Source organism: Triticum urartu, chromosome 2A (assembly GCF_056163025.1).
Source record: "Triticum urartu cultivar PI428250 chromosome 2A, HENAU_Tu73, whole genome shotgun sequence".
NCBI lineage: Eukaryota > Viridiplantae > Streptophyta > Magnoliopsida > Poales > Poaceae > Triticum > Triticum urartu.
Window position 1 is genome coordinate 146546430 of NC_141874.1, and position 14256 is coordinate 146560685.

The window sequence follows — 14256 nt, forward strand, 5'->3', positions numbered from 1 at the left end:
TTGAATGAATGTAGAGTGGAAACACGAATCTTCGGGATATCTTGAGCACTCCGGAACAAATGAATAGCGAGAAGTGGATGATTACAAGGTGCACCGGCATGAGAAAGCATTGGAAACGAGGGAAAAGGGATATGATCAACACCAAAAGCTTTAATTGGTTCCACCGGGGAAGAAAAAAGAACGAAGAATGATGAGCTAGTAGAACATCTTCATGGAAACCACCGGGTAAGAACATTGATGGAAAAAGGAATGGAGAGACTTCACAATAATAAAAGGATACTTGATATATAATTCCTAAATGACTCAAAACATTTCTAGACTCAATAACGCCAGTGATTCGATCAAGAAGGGGGCTCCTAAGGTCGGGGAAGGCTCTGATTACCAACTTGTAAGGCCCTCGATGCGGCTATATCTCCCACGTGTCGAAGCACGACTTAGAGGCATAACTGCATTGAAAGCAATGTCGCAAGTGAGGTAATCTTCACACAACCCATGTAATACATAAGGGAAAGAGATACATAGTTGGATTACAATTGCCACTTCACACAATTCATGAATAAAGCATTACATCATCCAGATACAATCAAGGTCCGGCTACGGAACCAAAATAAAAGAAGACTACCCCAAATGCTAAACAGATTCCCGATCGACCCCAACTGGGCTCCACTACACAGAAATCCAAGAGTGCCAATGGAAAGGTGACGTGATTTCGGTCGAAATCGATATAAAGATCACCGGAATCGGATGCACGGTTTGGAAATGGCAAGCAAAACACATATGGCACCGGTCTGCGATAAACAGCAAGTAGTCATCTAAATGCGACAAGATAAATATGCTACAGCACTCAAACATGGAAAAAAAATACATGGCAGGGATCCACTCAAGATTCTTAACAAAAGATTAACACTGAGCTACGGCTATGATCATCCATTAACAGACTCAAACAAGCATGGAAAAAGTGCAAATGATAACAGGTTTCAGACTTAACAGCAGGAAGCAATTTTGGAGCATGAAAACTACATGCTACAGGAACATAGCATGGAAAAGCAAGGCATGGCGTGAAGCTACTCAAAGCACTTAACAAAAGTCCCTTAGTGACCTTGAGCCAAAAGGGATCATAAAATACAATTGCAAGCATGTGAACATGGCAAAAACATAAACAGATTCATACTTAGTGAAAAACTGGAGCATGCAAATCAGTTAACGAGTAGGCATGTTTACGAGCTCGATGCACTCACTACAGAGCATGGCATGACAAACTAAGCATACACCCATCAACAATACATAGCCTAGAAGCTAGACATGGCAAGAACAACATCATAGCATGCACGGATCAATAGCAACAACCTCGGCAAATTCGCTAATCATGTCAACGATCTGCCAGGAACATTTTATAGCAAAAGTAGAGCTCGATTGACTCAAGCTAGGGTGCTCCATAAATGCAAACAAAGACAAGGATGGATATAGCACCACAATGTTAACAAAACATCCTTACTGATCATCCTCAAAAGAGGCACTGATCACTAGGAAACAACATGAACATATGGCATATCAACAAAATCAGGACAAGGACTTAAAGAAATTCTAAGTCCCTGAAATCAGCATTACCGATTACGCTACTTTGCAAGCTTGTGCTAGTCACCACAAATATCACGAAAATACATGGCAAGTACCTCCGCAAAGATGGCATGGCATATAACAAAACACATGTAGAGCTCAGGATCATAGCATGCATACATTAATCATGGCAAAAATGACAAAATGCCATTTGATGAAACAGATATGACAAATTCCTCACATAGCCCTCTTCCAAAATCATTTTGGGCATCAAGATGAGCTCAAATGAAAATGATGCAATGAGATGAAACCATGTACTCGTCGAGACGAACATTTTGATATGCTACATGCATGAATCAGAGTTACGGTGAGGGAGTTATGAAATGATGAAAATGCCAAAAATACTGGGGACTTAGCGGAAATTTTACCCTCCGGGTCTAGGGTTGACTTTGGCATGGAAGTCGAGGCAGGGCCGGATCTCGTCGGAGAGTCGCCGGAGAGCGGGGAGACGACCGGAGAAGAGGGATCCGGCGAGGAGGAAGCCAGGGGACCGGATCCGGCGAGGTCTTGGCGAAGGAGAGGCCCGGTCGGCGGCCACGAGCTAGATCGGCGGCGGGCGCGCGGGACTTCCGGTGAAGCAGGCGCGGTGGGGCGGCGCCCGGCGGCAGGGGCGGTGCGCTGGATCGGGAGGAGCTCCTCTCCTCCCGGATCAGGGCAAAGGCGGCGCCGGCAGGGAGGAGTGGAGGCGTGGATCGGCGGTTGGCGGTGGAGATCTCACCGGCGGGAGGCGGCGTGCTGCGGTGGTCGGCGCAGCTCCGGCGGCCGGAACTCGAGAAGACGGCTGGCGCGCGCGGGGTCCACACGGGTGGTGGCGGCGGCGGCGGTTGGGCCCGCGCGGGTGCGGGCGGGCCGGCCGTGGACCTCGCGGGCCGCGGCGGCGGAGGGACTGGCGGCGCCACATGTCGCGCGCGGGTTGGCTGGGTGCAGCGGCGGGACGAAACGGACATGTCCGGGCGGCGAGGTTTTGTCCGGTGGCGATGAGGGAGTTGGATCTAGGGTTTGTACCGCGAATGTTTCGGAGGGGATCACATATATATAGGTATAGGGAGCTAGGAGAGTCCAAATGAGGTGCGGTTTTCGGCCACGCGATCGTGATCGAACGCTCTAGATGATGGAACGGTTTTTGGTGGGTTTTGGGCCACTTTGGAGGGGTGTTGGGCTGCAACACAAACGAGGCCTTTTTGGTTCCTCGGTTAACCATTGGAGTATCAAACGAAGTCCAAATGACACAAAACTTGACAGGCGGTCTACCGGTAGTAAACCAAGGCCGCATGACAAGTCTCGGTCCAATCTGAAAACATTTAACACCCACACACGAAAAGAGGTAGAAAGGGACACCGGGTAACATAGGAGCGCCGGATTGCAAAACGGACAACGGGGAAAATGCTCGGATGTATGAGACGAACATGTATGCAAATGAAATGCACATGATGACATGATATGCAATGCATGACACGCAAGCAAAGACAAGGCAACAACAGCGAATAACTGGAGGACACCTAGCACATCGGTCTCGGGGCGTTACAATCACGGAATCAGAAAACTGCACTCCATTATCCTTACAACTAATCTCTGTAATTATAATATGCCAGTCGTTGAGGTGTGTTCTCCCATCTCTCACACAATGATCCAGTATGCAAGAATAGTACAGAACAAAATCTCATATCAACAAATAGATTTAAACAAAGCTAAACAAATTGCCGCAATTTCCATATCCATAAATTTTTATGTTGTAAAAAAGCAAAAACAGATAAGAGGATATATCCAGAATCTTTAAATGTGAATAATTAGCACCTGCTGAACATAGATAGTGCCTACATCTATAAGCTTCAAGAAAACAAAATAGGTATCAAAATTAGACTGCATGACATTTTGAGCCATAATTATGGAAAAATCAGAAGTATATTGTTGAACAATGATCCAAATCCGAATTTGCAAGGAAAGATAAAAATTCCATATTGCTTGATGCACATAATGCAATAACGGGTTCAGCAGCCAGCCATACAAAATTAACTACTCAGTATGTCAGGATTTGAGGAAAGGAATAGAGGATTCAGAGATCGGGGGAGACGGGAGTACTGGCTGCCCTTGCTCACCTCTGCCTCGCTTGCTCCATTGCTGGCTCCTATGCTACTATGTTTATTCATGAGTCACTATAATTTTCTCCAGATCGAGGATGAGAAGCTCAGCTCCCAGCCACAATGGTCACCCGTGGTCCTCCCAGTCTTGACGTTGCACGGCTCATGACTACCACCACGCAGAGGACGCCCGTTCTCATGGTCGTCTTCTCCCCCACCTACATGATGCAGCCATGTCCCCCACCCTCGAAGCGAAGCCCCTACAGTGGCCTGGCAGTGGTGATAGGAGAGCACACGCACGCCAACTAAGACCCTGGCCTACAAGACCATGCCCCTCCCCGACCTCCGCATGTACTCCTACACTGTCAATGATGTTGACTACTAGAGACCAGCGCTGGAGGCTGGGAGCCGACGGCGACCATGTGCGCTGGGAGGGCAGTGGGCACCCGGGGACGCGACGACCACTGCTCCAGCACCCCTCCTGCCCTTCCCAGAGCAGGTACCGGCGTGAGGAGTGCCCAGACCGCCGGCGCGAGGCTGGCTGTGCAACACTCCCCTCCCCCATCAGGCACCACACCGACGACGGCGGCTTCCTCCGCCTCCTCTCCACCATTATCGTCGCGCTCCCCCTGCCAGGTCAGGCCGTCCTGGAGCAGTGGCGTGTTAGCCTCGTTAGCTTGGGCGGGCCGTCGCAAAGACGGGGGCAGCGGCGTGCGGAGTGGGAAGGGTGGGGCGACGAGATGGAGCGGGCCGGGGCGGCAGTGGATCAGCAACGGCGAGCAAGGGTGGGGCAACGGCGGCGGCAACGGCGGATCCGCTCGTGAGAAGGAGAGGATAGAGGAACTGCGGCCGCTTCGCTCGGGACAAAGGCGCAGTGCTCGGGACGGACTATTGAGGACTGCGGGTTGATTCTTAAAAAGGCCAGGGACCTTTTTATAAAAGCACCGCGAAGGTGAACCCGGAGACTCAATCCGTGCATTATTATTAGGGAGAGATGTAGAGACATATAGGGTGTGTGAGAGAATCCCATAGAGAGAAAGACAAAGTGAAAGACGAGTGGAGACTGTGTGTGTGGCGGTGAAAAAGAAAGCTTAGGTACCGAGTGATACCAAAGAACAGTAGAGACGTGAGAGATAATGAAAACCGTGTACTGTATAATGATAGGGAGAGTGTGACACTTCTGAAGGGAGACGTCGAGAGACCATGTTTGCGAGGATAGGAGAAACATGAAGTGAGCATGCGGGTGAGCTGGAGAAAAGAGAGTGATAGCTACCTGAAGGAGCATGCATGCGAGAGAGATGGGCATGAAAGGAGTGAACAAAAAAGGGATTCAAATATTTGAATTCGAGATGATGATACATGTAATCCATACTCGAACCAAAATTGATCTATCAAACATGCATACTCATATGAATTCACGCACATCTATGTTATTTAATATGTAGATATTACTGATCCATACATTTTAGTAGAACATAATTTGGTTAAAAAATTCGAATTCAACCTTAAGATTTCGAGATCGTTGTATTTGTAAATCATATTATACATATAAAGGAGCAGAATTCTTTGTTGTGCTTTTGAAAGTATATTTAAAAAAATGATGTATATAGAATGTAATTCCAATTGAAAGTGGATCCCGCCCGAAAAAAATAGAATACAAACGGGATTCGAATTGAGTTGGCACGGTAAACGTGCACTCTGCAAAATTTGAAAGAAGCGGGGAAAGTCATAGTAACTGCCCGAAACCAAAATCTGCGAGATGGAAATCACTATTGCCTATCCCTGCCACGCAAAGCCTATCTATCGGATTTCTATAGGTTTCGATAGGGGTAGGTTTGTAATTTCACCCAAACGTGACGTAACCGCCTCTCACCCGGATTCATACACGGTGGGCGCCAAAACACAATGTGTCCTAGGCCGAAATCGACTCCCTCCTCGATTCATATTCATACACAGTGGGTGCCAAAAACAAACTCTCATCGGCAAATATTCGGTGTATGCGAGATTACTGTCCTATCCTCAACCGACTACTATTGCTGTGATGTAGTAGAAATTTGAAACGGGGGCTAAGTTTGTAAATTTCCTCGCATTTGAGACAAGCGCGCCCTGAATACATGGTTCCCCCCTTCCTCTCTACCTCCCTTTTCCCCATTCGTACTCCGTGGGCGCCAAAACAACCTCTCCACCCCACCCTCCTTCGTCTGCCGTCGTCCGCCACCCCATCCACCACCGTCCTCCTCCACCATGCCGGAGCTGATACCCCGACGCCGCCGTCCATTACAAGAGATCGACCTCTCTCATCCACGGCTTCGGACCGGGATCCTTGCAACCCGTCCTCTCGCTTCATCCCCGTCGGCGTCCACCTTGTCGGCGCCGCTCCTACGACCGTCTCGTCCATCGTGCCCCGCCGCCACCGTCTACCCTCCTAGATCTACTTCCATGCCGCCGACAGCCATCGCTACTGCAGCACCGTCAAATTCTCAGCAGATGCGTACATGGCGCCGCACCAAAGGCGGTACTCTTTCGTATCTGCTCAACTTATTTATCACAGCAAGAAAATAGATCGCCACTGCTTTACTCTGATTTCTTGTCTTGGTTGCGAAGTTGCCTTTGTCCAGTTTGCACCTTCAGATCCACCATGGCATGCTCAACACTATACTCCCAATGCTTATGGTTTTCCCCTTTTATATTCCACACTAGTTAAATCACAGTAGACTAAATTTCAAAATTGGGTCAGTCAATTTTGCAGAGCTCGCCGGAGTTCGCTGGTGCGATCGAAGGGGCTCGGGTGGTTGTGGGGCCTCGCCAAACGAAGAAAACTCGACGCGGGTGGGGGTTGGGGCAGGGGTGGGGTGGGGTGTCTGAGGAACACAGGCGGTGGGGGCCGGTGGTCTGGCCGGCGGCCCATGCAGTGTTCTGTATGGGAAGAATCAGAGACGAGGAAGAAGAAGGTTTAGGAGACGTAGGATCTTCATCCAATCGCCTGAAATGGTCGAGAGACAGCTGGGAGTTGCATTCTTAATGCGCTCTAGTTCATCATGTGTGGGCACTGCGCAACCAACATTTTATTATCCAAAATCTGCTTGCTCTTCTTTACCATGTTCCTCTTCCGTTCTTCTTTAATATGTACTCTCTCCGTTCCTAAATACAAGTCTTTGTATAGATTCCACCATGGACTACATATGGAGTAAAATGAGTGAATCTACACTCTAAAATGTATCTAGATACATCTGTATGTGATCCATAGTGGAAATCTCTACCAAGACTTATATTTTGGAACGGAGGGAGTATGATAGTAGTACAGTATGTTCCTTGTACTGAAGATGAGCAAGGACATTTGCAGTGTAGAGGTCTATACTATCGGCTGTGATGGACACTTTGAGCCTCTTTGATTCGTAGGATCTTGTAAACATAGGAATAGGATTTGTAGTGGCCTGCCCACTTGAATCCTATAAGAATAGCAAGGAAATGCGGGGAGCTGTGTCGCCTTTGAGAGTTACACTAATATTAACAGTACTGCACCTTCACTTGAAGAGAGCTGGTATCCGAAGCCTTTCTAGCCGTACCGACAATACTAGCACATATATTCCAGCAAGTTCCACTTTACTGATTTTACTCTGATGCTTAAGGTTTTCCCGTTATATCTACACTATGATCTGTGTAGCTGCTTTGTGTCGCACTAGCGGTAGTCCACTCTTGAAGCTAAACACTACAATGACTTACAAAGTTGCCACCAAGGCATTGAGTGCCATTCTGGATGCAATGAAACTCATACGCTCCCCACCTGTTGATTCTTGTTCAGAATATGATCGTAATGACTATTCTAACCTCGAGGAGTCAAAGGCAGATGGCCTGTCCTGTTCACCCATCAAGGTGCATGTTCTAATTTGGCAATGTTTTATTGATTGCGGGTATCTTGCATATGTTGTCTTGCATTTATTCTACTTTGTTGCACCGCCATCTGCTTAGTTTACTCATCATATATGTCGAGATGCCATGCCCATCCATTATCAATACATATTCCATCTATCATCATACCATGTTTTTTCACTCAAATGTTGTTCTTGTGCATCAGACATCAAAAAGGAAGAGGGTGATTGCCGAACCTGAAGGAGCACCAGCAAAGTCCTTGAAAAACGTGATGGTGCCGGAGAAATCAGACATCACCCCACTTATATTGGATGTACAACCAGTGACACAAAACATAGGACCGACTCCAGCAGACTGTACGCATACTTCACTGGCCACACCACTAGCCCCACCACACAGGACCTGCACTCTAGCAAAAGGTATACCGATTTCATTTGCCATAGCACCAGCTGTACCACAGAAAAATCCCACTCCAGCAAAAAGTACAGCAAGTCCATCGGCCGAATACCTATCCCAACTACAGAGACGGCCAATTCCTGCAGATTGGAACCCCATTCCATTTATTCCCAATTTAAAAGACAATGCTTTCAATGTTGTTAGGGACTACGTGCATATATTCCCATCATGGGAAGATTATTGTGAAGACAAACACCATTTTCACATCTTCCTGTCCAACTTACGTGTAAGTGCTATTATTCATGGTTATTATTTTCCTATTTTCTGCTGATTGAACACATCAATGATTTACATTACATTGTTGTAACTAGGAGAGGGTCAATCTAGATAGTCATGACGAGCAAAGCTTGCTTGTGCTTTTCAAGGAAGCATTGCAGCAGTATCGGTGTTACATGAGGAAATCACACTTTGATGGCAAGTCTATAAACTAATTTCTGGTGAAGTATCATGTGCTAAATTTAGAAGACATTGAATGGAAAAACCTTGTTATGCACTGGTCTCGTTCCCAGGATGAGGTATTGTCTATGAAATCACATGACAATTTGAACTTCTACTTTTCCGCATGTGCCTTACGAATCTTTTTTGCAGGAAATCTGCTCGAAGAAGAATCCCGATTTGACAAGAACGACAGGATATCGCAAATATGTTGCCCGCTGCTTTGCTCTTGTTAGTACCTGTTGTCCTATATCACTGTACTTGCATACATACCTGGTTCATTATGTGACAGCAGTATGCATGATAGCTTGCTTATCAATTGTTCGCTCCAAGTTATCTGATCTGTATGAATGGTTACATTAGTGTAGAATATATCCAATGTCAATGTTTTTTAGCTCTGCATTGTTCTTGTAAGTACATGCTGTCCTTTATCAGTGTACTTATAATGACAGGTAATTGTTCATGTACCATCACTGTGCAGCTTATTTTCCTTTGCCCTCCATTTTCTACACATCAGATCTATATTTACTCTTACCATAAGGTTGGTACTGAAGAAGTTTAGCTGTGCATTGCTCTTGGTTGTACCTTTTGCCTATATCGCTGCACTTACATTTATAGCTACTTGGTTATGTAGCATCACTCTTCATCTTATCTTAAATATTCTCCATTTTTTCGTATATTATCATATCTATATTTACTCTTAACAAAATGTAGAATGAAGGCACTGCTTTTGAAGAAGATTCTGTGGTAAACTTCTTGAATTGCCCCCCCCCCCATCAGCATGGACAAGGCCTTTATAGAGTCTGTCTTCACCAATAATGTAAGTTTGTCCATCTCAAGCCTTCAAACTTTGTTGTATATATTTGGTTAGGCATGACTGCAACAGCTGTTTATTTTTGGTGTTTGCATCAAATTGCTTGTTTAAAGTTTATTATGTAGTTCATAAACAAAAGTTTGTCCTTTTCTCAATTTAAGTTTTTAGTTGTACAACCAAGTTCCTTCTTCATACCATGTAAATTAAACTATACAAAGCAAGTGATCTTCTGCACTTCATGTATGCTTCTGTTCTTTATCCGTAATCCAGTGGTGTGGTGAACCTACCCACTACAGCACAATGTCATATTCTGCAATGTCTTAACTATGAACAATGTCATATCGTTCTACTATTATTTAAACCGTATCTTTATTTGCCACTCTGAAATGGTATAAATTGACAGCACACTAACCATTGATACTTATGAGTTCTTGATCTGTAATACAGTGGTGTCGTGAAGCTGCCAACTCCTTCACAATGTCATTTCCTGCCATGTCTTGACCTGAACAATACCATATTGTGTTAATGCCATTTTAAACTGTGTCACTTTATTCGTCAGTAAGAAATGTGATGAATTGTCATGTCAGCACTGATACTTTTATGTGCAAAACCTGTCATCTGTCTGCTTGTTTATCTTTCTGAGTGAGGAAGATATAAGTCTTGAACAAGCGCAGTCTCATCATCTTGCTCAGCTGCTTGCGCTGCAGCTCCCCAGCAGGGCTAACCTTTCTTGAACTCTATTGAAGTGATGTCAGTTTTGTATATTATTTTGTCGGCGTGTTTATTTGCACTGGTGGTGATCTTTGATGCCCCGTGTATGTAATCTGCTGTCTTCTTGTGCTTTATTATCATAGTGGCGATCTTTGATGCCCCGTGTATGTAATCTGCTGTCTGCTTGTGCTTTATTATCATAGTGGCGAACTTTGATGCCCAGTGGATGTAATATGCCGTAATTTCTTTATTGTATAGTCTAGGTTTTTTCTTATTCATGATGCTATAGTTATTTTACTGTATATATATCCTCTCTTCACAGTAAACCGGCCAAACCGTAAAATTACGGTACATAATCGGGCCGTCATGCAATCACGATGTAGGTTGGGCCTGAAACGTGCCAAACAGCTCATGGGTCGGCAGCAGCCCAAAATGAACCCCGGCCCATGATTGTGCGAATCAAATCACGGGCTTTTAACAGGCCAAAATTGTCTCGGTCCTTGTTTGGCCCAATCAGATATCGGCTGCGAGCAGGCCGGATGCAAACCGGGTCGTAGTTAGGACCAACTATATGACGGGCTTTTAACAGGCCCAAATTAATATAGGGCCGAAATGTTAAACGGGCCCTTAACAGGCCAAAACTAATATCAGGCCGAATTACTAAGTGGGCCTTTAGCAAGTGGGCCCAAAAGCATAGTGTCCAATTGACGGGCCGAATCTGATATGGGCCATAATTGAGCCCAAAGCCACTTAAAGGGCCGGACCTGATCTGGGCTGTAATTTGGCCCAGAACATGGTAGGCTTTTAATGGGCCGGATCTCATATGGGCCACTATTAGGCCCGGAGCGTGGTAGGCCATTAATGGACCAGATCAAATATGGGCTGGCATTTGGCCCAAAACATGGCAGCCAGTTAATGGGCCGGCCTACTAGGGTCCTCAAAATCTTGTGGGCCTACAGCTGGGCCGGCCCATTAATGTTGGTGAAATCTCGTGGGCCTTTAGCTGGGCCGGCCCATTATGATCCGCAAGAATCTTGTGGGCCTTTACCTGGGCTGGCCCATTATGGCACACAAAAATCTTGTGGGCCTTTACCTGGGCTGGCCCATTATGGCACACAAAAATCTTGTGGGCCTTTACCTGGGCTGGCCCATTATGGCCTGCAAAATATTGTGGGCCTTTAGCTGGGCCAGCCCATTATGGTCCACAAAATCTCATGGGCATTTAGCAGGGCCGGCCCATTATGGTCCGCAAAATCTTATGGGCCTTCAGTTGGGCCGGCCCATTTAAACTTGATGGGCCGGTCCATGTGTCAACATATCATAGGCGCGTCTCGCTGATGTCTACTACACAACCTTCTTCTTGTAGACGTTGTTGGGCCTCCAAGTGCAGAGGTTTGTAGGACATTAGCAAATTTCCCTCAAGTGGATGACCTAAGGTTTATCAATTCGTGGGAGGCGTAGGATGAAGATGGTCTCTCTCAAGCAACCCTGCAACCAAATAACAAAGAATGTCTTGTGTCCCCAACACACCCAATACAATGGTAAATTGAATAGGTGCACTAGTTCGGTGAAGAGATGGTGATACAAGTGCAATATGGATAGTACATATGAGTATTTGTAATCTGAAAATATAAAAACAGCAAGGTAACTAATGATAAAAGTGAGCGTAACCGGTATTGCAATGCGTGGAAATAAGGCCTAGGGTTCATACTTTCTCTAGTGTAAGTTCCCTCAACAATAATATCATAATTGGATCACATAACTATCCCTCAACATGCAACAAAGAGTCACTCCAAAGTCACTAATAGCGGAGAACGAACGAAGAGATTATGGTAGGGTACGAAACCACCTCAAAGTTATTCTTTCCAATCAATGGCTATTCCTATAAGTGTCACAAACAGCCCTAGAGTTCGTACTAGAATAACACCTTAAGACACAAATCAACCAAAACCCTAATGTCACCTAGATACTCTAATGTCACATCAGGTATCCATGGGTATGATTATATGATATGCATCACACAATCTCAGATTCATCTATTCAACCAACACATAGAACCTCAAAGAGTGCCCCAAAGTTCTACCGGAGAATCACGATGAAAACGTGTGCCAGCCCCTATGCATAGGTTCATGGGCGGAACCCGCAAGTTGATCACCAAAACATACATCAAGTGAATCACGTGATATCCCATTGTCACCACAGATACGCACGGCAAGACATACATCAAGTGTTCTCAAATCTTTAAAGACTCAATCTGATAAGATAACTTCAAGGGGAAAACTCAATCCATTACAAGAGAGTAGAGGGGGAGAAAAACATCATAGGATCCAACTATAATAGCAAAGCTCGCGATACATCAAGATCGTATCACCTCAAGAACATGAGAGAGAGAGAGAGATCAAACACATAGCTACTGGTACATACCCTCAGCCCCGAGGGAGAACTACTCCCTCCTCGTCATGGAGAGCGCCGGGATGATGAAGATGGCCACCGGAGAAGGATTGCCCCCTCCGGCAGGGTGCCGGAACGGGTCTAGATTGGTTTTCGGTGGCTACGGAGGCCTCTGGCGGCGGAACTCATGATCTATTGTCTCTTCTGGAAGTTTTAGGATACGTAGGTATATATGGGTGAAAGAAGTACTTCGGTGGAGCTTCAGGGGCCCCACAAGGCAGGGGGCGCGCCCTAGGGGGGCTCCCCCACCCTCGTGAGCACCTCCCTTGGCTCCTGACGTGGGGTCCAAGTCCATCCGATAGCTTTCCTTCCGAAAATAACTTCTCCAGTTGATTTCGTTCCGTTTCGACTCCGTTTGATATTCCTTTTCTTCGAAACACTGAAATAGGCAAAAACAGCAATTCTGGGCTGGGCCTTCGGTTAACAGGTTAGTCCCAAAAATAATATAAAAGTGGATAATAACGCCCAATATTTCCCTAAACAGTAGATAACATAGCATGGAGCAATCAAAAATTATAGATATGTTGGAGACGTATCAAGCATCCCCAAGCTTAATTCCTGCTCGTCCTCGAGTAGGTAAATGATAAAAATAGAATTTATGATGCGGAGTGCTACTTGGCATAATCTCAATGTAATTCTTCTTAATTGTGGTATGAATATTCAGATCCAAAAGATTCAAGACAAAAGTTCATATTGACATAAAAATAATAATACTTCAAGCATGCTAACTAAGCAATCATGTCTTCTCAAAATAACATGGCCAAAGAAAGTTCATCCCTACAAAATCATATAGTTTAGTCATGCTCCATTTTCGTCACACAAGAATGCTCTCATCATGCACAACCCCGATGACAAGCCAAGCAATTGTTTCGTACTTTAGTAATCTCAAACTCATAAACTTTCATGCAATACATGAGCGCGAGCCATTGATATAGCACTATGGGTGGAATAGAATATAATGGGGGGATTATGTGGATAAGACAAAAAGGAGAAAGTCTCACATCAACGAGGCTAATCAATGGGCCATGGAGATGCCCATCGATTGATGTTAATGCGAGGAGTAGGGATTGCCATGCAACGGATGCACTAGTGCTATAAATGTATGAAAGCTCAACAAAAGAAACTAAGTGGGTGTGCATCCAACTTGCTTGCTCACGAAGACCTAGGGCACTTGAGGAGGCCCATTGTTGGAATATACAAGCCAAGTTCTATAATGAAAAATTCCCACTAGTATATGAAAGTGATAACATGAGAGACTCTCTACTATGAAGATCATGGTGCTACTTTGAAGCACAAGTGTGGTAAAAGGATAGTAACATTGTCCCTTCTCTCTTTTTCTCTCATTTTTTTGGGCCTTTTCTTTTTTTATGGCCTTTGTCTTTTTTGGGGCCTTCTCCTTTTTTATGGCCTTTCTCTTTTTTTATTCCTCACTTGGGACAATGCTCTAATAATGATGATCATCACACTTCTATTTATTTACAATTCAATGATTACAACTCGATACTAGAACAAACATGACTCTATATGAATGCCTTTGGCGGTGTACCGGGATATGCAATGAACCAAGAGTGACATGTATGAAATAATTATGAACGGTGGCTTTGCCACAAATACTATGTCAACTACATGATCATGCTAAGCAATATGACAATGATGAATGTGTCATGATAAGCGGAACGGTGGAAATTTGCTTGGCAATATATCTCGGAATGGCTATGGAAATGCCATAATAGGTAGGTATGGTGGCTGTTTTGAGGAAGATATAAGGAGGTTTATGTGTGACAGAGCGTATCATATCACGGGGTTTGGATGCACCGGCGAAGT